Consider the following 13279-nt stretch of genomic DNA (forward strand, 5'->3'; position numbering starts at 1 on the left):
AGCACTTGTCCTCTATTACTGTCCCTAGGTCAGGTACCATCTCTGAGGTAGATAGCCCCTGCCTGCAGCTCACACTGCTATCTCATCTTCTCCTGGACGGGAACTGACTGAAATCTCACACAGCACCACTATCTCCCTCACTCACCCCTCCCTCAGGCATCAGGCCATGTGCATCCTGCTCTTGCCCACTCCTTTTTCTTATTTACACTCAGACAAGTTCCCGCTTGCAGCCTGTGACTCATTCTCCTTCAGTATAAGATTAACCCTAGAGGGGAGGACAGTGAAGCAGCACTGAATACAATATAATATAATCAACTGGTTATCAAACATAACGTAATGCAGTTTGAGGGGACATATCCCCATCTAGCACTGGGCGCCATCTAAGCTATGACACCCGGATGGCGGGAGTGCGACGGATTGTGGCAGGCTTAACCTTTATTTGGGTACAATGCCTGTAACCGTCACCCGTTCCGCCACAACGTTGACACTGGAGTTTTTCGGGTACTATTTAATGAAGCTGGCAGTTGAGGACCTGTGAGGTGTCTATTTCTCAAACTAGAGACTCTAATGTACTTGTATTGTTGCTCAGTTGTGCAGCGGGGCCTCCCACTTCTCTTTGTACTCTGGTTAGAGCCTGTTTGTGCTGTCCTCTGAAGGGAGTAGTACACACCGTTGTAGGAAATCTTCAGTTTCTTGGCAATTTCTCGCATGGAATAGCCTTCATTTCTAAGAACAAGAATAGACTGTGGAGTTTCACATGAAAGCTCTCTTTTTCTAGCCATTTGGAGAGTTTAATCGAACCCACAAATGTAATGCTCCAGATTCTCAACTAGCTCAGAGGAAGGTCAGTTTTATAGCTCCTCTAAACAGCAAAACTGTTTACAGCGGTGAAAACATAATTGCACAAGGGTTTTCAAGTGTTTTCTAATCATCCATTAGCCTTCTAACACAGTTAGCAAACACAATGTACCATTAGAACACTGGAGTGATGGTTGCTGGAAATGGGCCTTTATACACCTATGTAAATATTGCATTAAAAACCAGACGTTTGCAGCTAGAATAGTCATTTACCACATTAATAATGTATAGAGTGTATTTCTGATTAATTTAATGTTATCTTCATTGAAAAAAACTGTGCTTTTCTTTAAAAAATAAGGACATTTCTAAGTGACCCTAAACTTTTGAACAGTAGTGTAGCTCCACACACAGCCCCCCTTGTAAATAGCGCCACACACAGCCCCCCTATAGATAGGCTGTGCGCAGGGTAGGGGCCCTGCAGACCTTCCAGAATTGGCTTCAAGCATTTGCCATTCTGGCGAGTGTCATTGGAGAAAAGGCGTTGGAAAATAGTTTGGCGCATCTCTGCTATATGGAGGCAATAGGGGAAGCACACAGGGCAACGGGGCTTTGACTTGGCTCCGATATAGCGAGCAATTCAGACAGAGGAAAGCGGTTCGTCCCTACATCAGGTGGGACCAAAAGTATATCGGGCAGTGGCTGCGAGTTATGGCTCTGGTGCGATTCGGCCAGTCCTTTCCTGAGAGGGCCGGGGGAGCCGGCCAGCCTGGTTAATCCAGTCAACCCAGGGGGTTGACAAACCAGTGGCAAGCCGGGATTGTGTTGGCAGTTTAATGATGGGCAATGCAAATTTGGAGCAGGTTGCAAGTTTAAGCACCCCTGTTTCACCTGTAATGGAACTTCACATGGAGTGTCTAAGTGTTTCAAAATGGGCAAGGGCAAGGTCGGAATTGGGGGTGGCCAAGGGGATTGACTCTGGTGATCCTGGCAGAGATGTTGCCATATCTAAGTAGATTTTCTGACCGCGTTCTGGCCATTTTATCAGAGGAAGATTTCAGGGATGGTTTTCGTTTCCCTTGCCCTCCTCATGAAGTCCCCTTTTCCCTTCGGAATTAAAAGTCTGTGTACCAATTCCCATCGGTGGTGTCGGTCAAGCTACTGAAGGAAGTTTCCCTGGGTAGAATGGCGGTTTCTTTCCTTTCCCCTCCATTTGATGAATTCATAGTTTCCCCATTAGGTGTGGACCCCATAGAGGAGCCAAATAAGTTTAGACTCATTCACCATCTCTCTCATCCGAAGGGTTTGTCAGTTAACGATGGGATTGACCCTGAAGTATGTTCGGTGGTTTACACTTCGTGCGATGCGGCGGTGGAATGGGTTTGTTTCTATGACCTCATGGCCAAGGCTGATATTGAGACGGCTTTTCATCTCCTCCCGGTGCATCCGGACAGTGTTCGGCTGTTAGGATATGTCTGGGATGTGGCTTATTTTACTGATATATGCCTCCCGATGGGCTGCTCAATTTGGTGCACCTATTTTGAGGTTTTCAGTTCTTTCCTTGAGTGGATAGTGCGCGACACGGCTGCGGATGCGTCTCTTATCCACTACTTGGACGATTTCATTTGTGTTGGCCTTGCGGGTTCCCCGGTGTGTTCCCTTCTTCTGGCTTCCGTGGAATCAGTGATGCGGTGTTTCGGTGTCCCTTTGGCCCCGGAAAAAACTGTGTTGATATTTTTGGGAATCGTGATTGATTATGTGCATATAGAATGCCGGCTGCCGGCGGGCAAGCTGTCAGATCTGCGAGACGTGGTGGCGCGAGTCAGATGGGTGTTTAAAATCAGTCTTAGGGATCTGCAATCTATGCTTGGGAAGCTTAACTTCGCCTGCTGTATCATGCCAAGGGTTTTTTGCCGGGGCCTGGCCTGGATAGTTTATTGGGAGTTGTTCACTGATGCGTCGGGGTGTGGGTTTCGGAGCGTTCTGACAGGGACAGTGATGTGCGTCAAGATGGCCCCAGGAGTGGTTTAGGAACTGTCTAGTTAGGAATCTTGCTCTCCTAGAACTGTTCCCTATCTTGGTGGTGGTAACGATTTGGGGTGATCGTGTAAAGGATCTGCCAGACACAGCTTCTGTGTCGACGCCCGTGGTTAATCAGTCTGCATCTGTGCCTAGGTCTGATAGAGTGACTCCATCTGCCACCACTTAGGCTGGGAGGCTGAGGAGTGGGAGAGCCTATTGCGGCCTGGCCAGACGGTTCTAGCTCCCGCCCTCGGTCTATTTATACCTTCAGTTGTTGCTTGTCCTTTGCCTGTGATTTTCCTGTTTTCCTGGCTCTGCTGCTCCTGCTATTATTATTGACCTTGCTTCATTTTGACCCTGGCTTTACTGACTACGCTCCTGTTCTGCATTTGGTAACTCGTACACTCCTGGTTTGACTTGGCTTGTTCACTACTCCTGTTGCTCACGGTGTTGCCGTGGGCAACTGCCCAATTTCCCTTAGCTTTTGTGTACCCTTGTCTGTTTGTCTGTCGTGCACATATTGAGCGTAGGGACCGTCGCACAGTTGTACGCCGTCGCCAAGGGCGGGCCGTGCAAGTAGGCAGGGACTGAGTGGCGGGTAGATTAGGGCTCACCTGTCTGTCTCCTTGAACCAAAATACAATAAAGACACCATTCGAAATATACCTACCCTGGTGTTGCAGTACAGTACCCAGTTTAATGCAATTAAGAAAATTGTCCGAAGAAATTTGGTTATCCTCATGGAAGACGACATCTTGTCAGATATCCTGAAGGATGGTTGTCAAGTAGTACCCAGAAAAGCTCCTTCTTTAGGTGATGTCCTCTCTCCCTCTGTTCTCCCTTTAAATACTTTAAAACCTACTTGGCTTCACTATGCTGGTTTCTTCAGATGCGGCTCACATCCTTGTAAAGTTTGCTCATATGTTAGACCCACAAAAACTTTCAGAGATTCAGATAATGTAACTAACTTCACAATTCAAAATCACATCAATTTCAATAGTGAAGCACTAATTTACATGACTTAAGGTATGTTTGATGACTTTCGCTATCTATGACCTTACACCCCAAACCCCAATAAGAGACCACACATGAAATTTGGTGTAAAGGCCACAGCAGCCATTTATTAAACACACACCTTTTTATGCGATAAAATAGCATAACCATAAAACATCATAAACACTCCATAATAAACATCCTGCTCTATTTCCAACATTCTCCAGATAAAGGATCCTTGAAGGCACTTCAGTCATTAAATAAAAAACTCAGTTTCCTTGTTAGGTCTGGACTACTTGCCCTACAGCCGTTCTGCACCTGACCCGAGGGCACCAACCATCTCCAAGACCTCTCTCTCCCTGCCTGGGGACCCTGCCCATCAGGAATATATGCAATATCAGCTGGGTAACCACTCCCCTGCCCCTCCAATACTATCCAGGGTTAAACGTCCGAGTTCTCTTTCAACAATCTCCATTGTTGATTCTCCTTCTTGCCATTACGTGCCTCCAAAGACCCCTCCTCCTACCGCCATCGCTACTGTGACAAAAACCCAACCGTCAGATTCCCATAAACAGGAGAAAAATGCTGGGAGGGCGGGCGGAACAAATATTTTCTCCAGTTGTCCAGCGGGAAATAGGGCTGCCTCTTCCCCGCATGGACTTATATACATTACTCTCCATCCACCACATATAGATACATTTGCCCCATGCCCCTTTCACTTAACCGTCTAATCCCTATAAAATAGCCTAAAGCGTAGTAGCCTAAAACCCCAAACACCTAGTCATGCGCTCCCTTCATTACGGCTGCGCCGACATTACGTTGGGCTTACTTGACTTAAGGTATGTTTGATGACTTTCGCTATCTATGACCTTACACCCCAAACCCCAATAAGAGACCACACATGAATTTTGGTGTAAAGGCCACAGCAGCTTTTGCAGGGGAGAGGAGAACGGATCATCATTCCATCATATGGTAGGCTTGGCAGCACCTAGCACAACGGAAACAGGAACAATGTATAGGGATATGAATTGTGTGTGCAGTATATGGCAGCAATATTTGTGTATACAGCATAAGGGTAGATTGTTTGTTTGTATAGTATAGAAATGCAAGCACCTCCGCTGAAAAGAGTTGTCCTACAGAAAGGCAGAAGTAAAATGGAACATTGAATAGAATTGAAGTGAAATACAATTGCGGTGCTTCTTTTGCCACCTGCTCATTAAAATATATCAAAAAACCAGCTTTGTTATTGGCTGAAACTATAGCTTAGTGGTTAGACCATCACCTTTCAGTGCTGGGGTTTAAAATTAAAGTCCCACCTTGACAACATCTGTTCAATTTATGAGGATTGCCTGCTTGTGCTCTTTTTTTACCCTCATCTAAATGAAAAAAGGAAGTAAAGCCTCATTCACTCATTTGTGTTTTGGTCAGTATTATACTTCAGTGTTTGCAAGCCAAACTTCAGGAGTGGATCCAAAACAAGGAAGACGTGCAAATCCTTCCACTATGATAGTTTTACGCTGACACCGATGTCATCGCTATGTTTTTGGATCGAGCACCCCAATCACCAAGCCTGGCTGCATAGTGGACTACAACTGCTTTATGGGTGGGGTGGACTTATCCGATCAAGTCATTAAGCCCTACGGTGCCATGCGTAAGACCGAAACATGGTACAAGACGCTAAGTCCGCCTCACCCAAACTGCATGGTATGATGCATTTGTGTTGGCCAGGTATACAGGAAAATGTGACCGATTCATCCGATTCTGGAAGAAGGTTCTCAAGGCCCTTATCTTTGGGAATCCAGAAGGGGAGGGCACTGCATAGGGCAGTAACATCTGCCGCATAATTCCTGAACAACATTTTCCCTCTGATATACCCCATACTGAGAAAAAAAGGAGACCCCAAAATAGGTGTCGTGTGTGTTTAAAGATAGAGATAACAAAAATGTCAGGGTGCATTTACTTTGTTTCTTGTACTGTAGATGAAACGTTTGTCCTATACAAAACTCATTTGTGAAAAAAAACATAAACATTTAAGTTTTCATACCTACATTGTATTAATTCCTGCAAAAAAATAACAGATGAGCTCAAACTAAACGATAAAAAAAATGTCAAAATCACACGCACTCTACAGTCAATTCAATAGGCACCAATCAACCTATGAGTTTATATTTAGGAGACATGCAGTAACTGGCACAAGCAGGCAGAACAAGCTTCTCATGGTGCATGTGGATGTGGGATGTGGTACTAGTGGATGTGGGAAGGGAGATTGTTTATGGGCATTGTACATTGTAGATTGCCATTACAAACGTGGCAGTGTCCACTTCTCGGTTTTGTATTTTTGTCCTAGAGGTTGACTGGCCTCTATCCTTTTTCAAGCCAGTAGCAGCACTCCCATTTCATACACTCTACACATCATCAATCAAAGGGTGCTTTTGCAGGGGAGAGGAGAACGGATCCTCATTCCATCATATGGTAGGCTTGGCAGCACCTAGCACAACGGAAACAGGAACAATATATAGGGATATGAATTGTGTGTGCAGTATATGGCAGCAAGATTTGTGTATACAGCATAAGGGTAGATTGTTTGTTTGTATAGTATAGAAATGCAAGCACCCCTGCTGAAAAGAGTTGTCCTACAGAAAGGCAGAAGTAAAATGGAGCATTGAATAGAATTGAAGTGAAATACAGTTGCAGTGCTTCTTTTGCCACCTACTCATTAAAATATATCAAAAAGCCAGCTCCGTGATTGGCTGAAACTATAGCTTAGTGGTTAGAGCATCACATTTCAGTGCTGGGGTTTAAAGTTCAAATCCCACCTTGACAACATCTGTTCAATTTATGAGGCTTTCCTGCTTGTGCTCTTTTTTTACCCTCTTCTAAATGAAAAAAATCAAGTAAAGCCTCATTCACTCAGTTATGTTTTGGTCAGTATTATACTTCAGTGTTTGCAAGCCAAACTTCAGGAGTGGATCCAAAACAAGGAAGACGTGCAAATCCTTCCACTATGATTGTTTTACGCTGACACCGATGTCATCGCTGTGTTTTTGGATCGAGCACCCCAATCACCAAGCCTGGCTGCATAGTGGACTACAACTGCTTCATGGGTGGGGTGGACTTATCCGATCAAGTCATTAAGCCCTACGGTGCCATGCGTAAGACCGAAACATGGTACAAGACGCTAAGTCCGCCTCACCCAAACTGCATGGTATGATGCGTTTGTGTTGGCCAGGTATACAGGAAAATTTGACCGTTTCATCCGATTCTGGAAGAAGGTTCTCAAGGCCCTTATCTTTGGGAATCCAGAAGGGGAGGGCACTGCATAGGGCAGTAACATCTGCCGCATAATTCCTGAACAACATTTTCCTTCTGAAATACACCATACTGAGAAAAAAAGGAGACTCCAAAATAGGTGTCGTGTGTGTTTAAAGATAGAGATAACAAAAATGTCAGGGTGCATTTACTTCATTTCTTGTACTGTAGATGAAACGTTTGTCCTATACAAAACTCATTTGTGAAAAAACCCATAAAAATGTAATTTTTCATACCTACATTGTATTAATTCCTGCAAAAAAATAAGAGATGAGCTCAAACTACACGATAAAAAAAATGTCAAAATCACATGCACTCTACAGTCAATTCAATAGGCACCAATCAACGTATGAGTTTGTATTTAGGAGACATGCAGTAACTGGCACAAGCAGGCAGAACAAGCTTCTCATGGTGGATGTGGGATGTGGTACTAGTGGATGTGGGAAGGGAGATTGTTCATGGGCATTGTACATTGTACATTGCCATTACAAACGTGGCAGTGTCCACTTCTCGGTTTTGTCTTTTTGTCCTAGAGGTTGACTGGCCTCTATCCTTTTTCAAGCCAGTAGCAGCACTCCCATTTCATACACTCTACACATCATCAATCAAAGGGTGTTTTGCAGGGGAGAGGAGAACGGATCCTCATTCCATCATATGGTAGGCTTGGCAGCACCTAGCAGAACGGAAACAGGAACAATATATAGGGATATGAATTGTGTGTGCAGTATATGGCAGCAATATTTGTGTATACAGCATAAGGGTAGATTGTTTGTTTGTATAGTATAGAAATGCAAGCACCTCCGCTGAAAAGAGTTGTCCTGCAGAAAGGCAGAAGTAAAATGGAACATTGAATAGAATTGAAGTGAAATACAGTTGCGGTGCTTCTTTTGCTACCTGCTCATTAAAATATATCAAAAAGCCAGCTTCGTGATTGGCTGAAACTATAGCTTAGGGGTTAGAGCATCACCTTTCAGTGCTGGGGTGTAAAGTTCAAATCCCACCTTGACAACGTCTGTTCAATTTATGAGGCTTGCCTGCTTGTGCTCTTTTTTTTACCCTCATCTAAATGAAAAAAAGGAAGTAAAGCCTCATTCACTCATTTGTGTTTTGGTCAGTATTATACTTCAGTGTTTGCAAGCCAAACTTCAGGAGTGGATCCAAAACAAGGAAGACGTGCAAATCCTTCCACTATGATAGTTTTACTCTGACACTGATGTCATCGCTGTGTTTTTGGATCGAGCACCCCAATCACCAAGCCTGGCTGCATAGTGGACTACAACTGCTTCATGGGTGGGGTGGACTTATCCGATCAAGTCATTAAGCCCTACGGTGCCATGCGTAAGACCGAAACATGGTACAAGACGCTAAGTCCGCCTCACCCAAACTGCATGGTATGATGCGTTTGTGTTGGCCAGGTATACAGGAAAATGTGACCGATTCATCCGATTCTGGAAGAAGGTTCTCAAGGCCCTTATCTTTGGAAATCCAGAAAGGGAGGGCACTGCATAGGGCAGTAACATCTGCCGCATAATTCCTGAACAACATTTTCCCTCTGATATACCCCATACTGAGAAAAAAAGGAGACCCCAAAATAGGTGTCGTGTGTGTTTAAAGATAGAGATAACAAAAATGTCAGGGTGCATTTACTTTGTTTCTTGTACTGTAGATGAAACTTTTGTCCTATACAAAACTCATTTGTGAAAAAAAACATAAAAATTTAATTTTTCATACCTACACTGTATTAATTCCTGCAAAAAAATAACAGATGAGCTCAAACTACACGATAAAAAAAATGTCAAAATCACACGCACTCTACAGTCAAATCAATAGGCACCAATCAACCTATGAGTTTGTATTTAGGAGACATGCAGTAACTGGCACAAGCAAGCAGAACAAGCTTCTCATGGTGCAGATGTTGACAAAGCAGGATTTCAACCCACAGCACTTCAAGGTGATTCTCTAACAAGTAAACAACCACACCAACCAATCAGAGGCCTTGCTCATCGATATATGCTAATGAGCTGGTGTCTGTCAAAAGGGGCACAAGCAACTTCTTTCCAATAAAATACTCCTAAATATTCTATTCTAGTTTGGACTTTCTATAGGGGTAGGGTTTTCAGCGAGGGTTGGTCATTTAGTAGCCAGGTCCCTTTCCATAGGTCTCCCACTCTCCCTAAGGTCAAAGTTTCTCTTACTACGCACACATAAATACAGCTGAGGTTTACTAGAGTATGTGTGAAGGGAGATTGTTCATGGGCATTGTACATTGTGCATAGCTACCACAAACATGGCAGTTTCCACTTCTCGGTTTTGTCTTTTTGTCCTACAGGTTGACTGGCCTCTATCCTTTTTCAAGCCAGTAGCAGCACTCCCATTTCATACACTCTACACATCATCAATCAAAGGGTGCTTTTGCAGGGGAGAGGAGAACGGATCCTCATTCCATCATATGGTAGGCTTGGCAGCACCTAGCACAACGGAAACAGGAACAATATATAGGGATATGAATTGTGTGTGCAGTATATGGCAGCAAGATTTGTGTATACAGCATAAGGGTAGATTGTTTGTTTGTATAGAAATGCAAGCACCCCTGCTGAAAAGAGTTGTCCTACAGAAAGGCAGAAGTAAAATGGAGCATTGAATAGAATTGAAGTGAAATACAGTTGCAGTGCTTCTTTTGCCACCTACTCATTAAAATATATGAAAAAGCCAGCTCCGTGATTGGCTGAAACTATAGCTTAGTGGTTAGAGCATCACATTTCAGTGCTGGGGTTTAAAGTTCAAATCCCACCTTGACAACATCTGTTCAATTTATGAGGCTTGCCTGCTGGTGCTCTTTTTTCACCCTCATCTAAATGAAAAAAAGGAAGTAAAGCCTCATTCACTCATTTGTGTTTTGGTCAGTATTATACTTCAGTGTTTGCAAGCCAAACTTCAGGAGTGGATCCAAAACAAGGAAGACGTGCAAATCCTTCCACTATGATAGTTTTACTCTGACACTGATGTCATCGCTGTGTTTTTGGATCGAGCACCCCAATCACCAAGCCTGGCTGCATAGTGGACTACAACTGCTTCATGGGTGGGGTGGACTTATCCGATCAAGTCATTAAGCCCTACGGTGCCATGCGTAAGACCGAAACATGGTACAAGACGCTAAGTCCGCCTCACCCAAACTGCATGGTATGATGCGTTTGTGTTGGCCAGGTATACAGGAAAATGTGACCGATTCATCCGATTCTGGAAGAAGGTTCTCAAGGCCCTTATCTTTGGGAATCCAGAAGGGGAGGGCACTGCATAGGGCAGTAACATCTGCCGCATAATTCCTGAACAACATTTTCCCTCTGAAATACCCCATACTGAGAAAAAAAGGAGACCCCAAAATAGGTGTCGTGTGTGTTTAAAGATAGAGATAACAAAAATGTCAGGGTGCATTTACTTCGTTTCTTGTACTGTAGATGAAACGTTTGTCCTATACAAAACTCATTTGTGAAAAAAACCATAAAAATGTAATTTTTCATACCTACATTGTATTAATTCCTGCAAAAAAATAAGAGATGAGCTCAAACTACACGTTACAAAAATGTCAAAATCACACGCACTCTACAGTCAATTCAATAGGCACCAATCAACCTATGAGTTTATATTTAGGAGACATGCAGTAACTGGCACAAGCAGGCAGAACAAGCTTCTCATGGTGCATGTGGATGTGGGATATGGTACTAGTGGATGTGGGAAGGGAGATTGTTCATGGGCATTGTACATTGTACATTGCCTTTACAAACGTGGCAGTGTCCACTTCTCGGTTTTGTCTTTTTGTCCTAGAGGTTGACTGGCCTCTATCCTTTTTCAAGCCAGTAGCAGCACTCCCATTTCATGCACTCTTACACATGATCAATCATGTGCTTTTGCAGGGGAGAGGAGAACGGATCATCATTCCATCATATGGTAGGCTTGGCAGCACCTAGCAGAACGGAAACAGGAACGATGTATAGGGATATGAATTGTGTGTGCAGTATATGGCAGCAATATTTGTGTATACAGCATAAGGGTAGATTGTTTGTTTGTATAGTATAGAAATGCAAGCACCTCCGCTGAAAAGAGTTGTCCTGCAGAAAGGCAGAAGTAAAATGGAACATTGAATAGAATTGAAGTGAAATACAGTTGCGGTGCTTCTTTTGCTACCTGCTCATTAAAATATATCAAAAAGCCAGCTTCGTGATTGGCTGAAACTATAGCTTAGGGGTTAGAGCATCACCTTTCAGTGCTGGGGTGTAAAGTTCAAATCCCACCTTGACAACATCTGTTCAATTTATGAGGCTTGCCTGCTTGTGCTCTTTTTTTTACCCTCATCTAAATGAAAAAAAGGAAGTAAAGCCTCATTCACTCATTTGTGTTTTGGTCAGTATTATACTTCAGTGTTTGCAAGCCAAACTTCAGGAGTGGATCCAAAACAAGGAAGACGTGCAAATCCTTCCACTATGATAGTTTTACTCTGACACTGATGTCATCGCTGTGTTTTTGGATCGAGCACCCCAATCACCAAGCCTGGCTGCATAGTGGACTACAACTGCTTCATGGGTGGGGTGGACTTATCCGATCAAGTCATTAAGCCCTACGGTGCCATGCGTAAGACCGAAACATGGTACAAGACGCTAAGTCCGCCTCACCCAAACTGCATGGTATGATGCGTTTGTGTTGGCCAGGTATACAGGAAAATGTGACCGATTCATCCGATTCTGGAAGAAGGTTCTCAAGGCCCTTATCTTTGGAAATCCAGAAAGGGAGGGCACTGCATAGGGCAGTAACATCTGCCGCATAATTCCTGAACAACATTTTCCCTCTGATATACCCCATACTGAGAAAAAAAGGAGACCCCAAAATAGGTGTCGTGTGTGTTTAAAGATAGAGATAACAAAAATGTCAGGGTGCATTTACTTTGTTTCTTGTACTGTAGATGAAACTTTTGTCCTATACAAAACTCATTTGTGAAAAAAAACATAAAAATTTAATTTTTCATACCTACACTGTATTAATTCCTGCAAAAAAATAACAGATGAGCTCAAACTACACGATAAAAAAAATGTCAAAATCACACGCACTCTACAGTCAAATCAATAGGCACCAATCAACCTATGAGTTTGTATTTAGGAGACATGCAGTAACTGGCACAAGCAAGCAGAACAAGCTTCTCATGGTGCAGATGTTGACAAAGCAGGATTTCAACCCACAGCACTTCAAGGTGATTCTCTAACAAGTAAACAACCACACCAACCAATCAGAGGCCTTGCTCATCGATATATGCTAATGAGCTGGTGTCTGTCAAAAGGGGCACAAGCAACTTCTTTCCAATAAAATACTCCTAAATATTCTATTCTAGTTTGGACTTTCTATAGGGGTAGGGTTTTCAGCGAGGGTTGGTCATTTAGTAGCCAGGTCCCTTTCCATAGGTCTCCCACTCTCCCTAAGGTCAAAGTTTCTCTTACTACGGACACATAAATACAGCTGAGGTTTACTAGAGTATGTGTGAAGGGAGATTGTTCATGGGCATTGTACATTGTGCATAGCTACCGCAAACATGGCAGTTTCCACTTCTCGGTTTTGTCTTTTTGTCCTACAGGTTGACTGGCCTCTATCCTTTTTCAAGCCAGTAGCAGCACTCCCATTTCATACACTCTACACATCATCAATCAAAGGGTGCTTTTGCAGGGGAGAGGAGAACGGATCCTCATTCCATCATATGGTAGGCTTGGCAGCACCTAGCACAACGGAAACAGGAACAATATATAGGGATATGAATTGTGTGTGCAGTATATTGCAGCAAGATTTGTGTATACAGCATAAGGGTAGATTGTTTGTTTGTATAGAAATGCAAGCACCCCTGCTGAAAAGAGTTGTCCTACACAAAGGCAGAAGTAAAACGGAGCATTGAATAGAATTGAAGTGAAATACAGTTGCAGTGCTTCTTTTGCCACCTACTCATTAAAATATATGAAAAAGCCAGCTCCGTGATTGGCTGAAACTATAGCTTAGTGGTTAGAGCATCACATTTCAGTGCTGGGGTTTAAAGTTCAAATCCCACCTTGACAACATCTGTTCAATTTATGAGGCTTTCCTGCTTGTGCTCTTTTTTTACCCTCTTCTAAATGAAAAAAATCAAGTAA

The sequence above is a fragment of the Rhinoderma darwinii genome, chromosome 3 (assembly GCF_050947455.1).
Source record: "Rhinoderma darwinii isolate aRhiDar2 chromosome 3, aRhiDar2.hap1, whole genome shotgun sequence".
Taxonomy (NCBI): domain Eukaryota; kingdom Metazoa; phylum Chordata; class Amphibia; order Anura; family Rhinodermatidae; genus Rhinoderma; species Rhinoderma darwinii.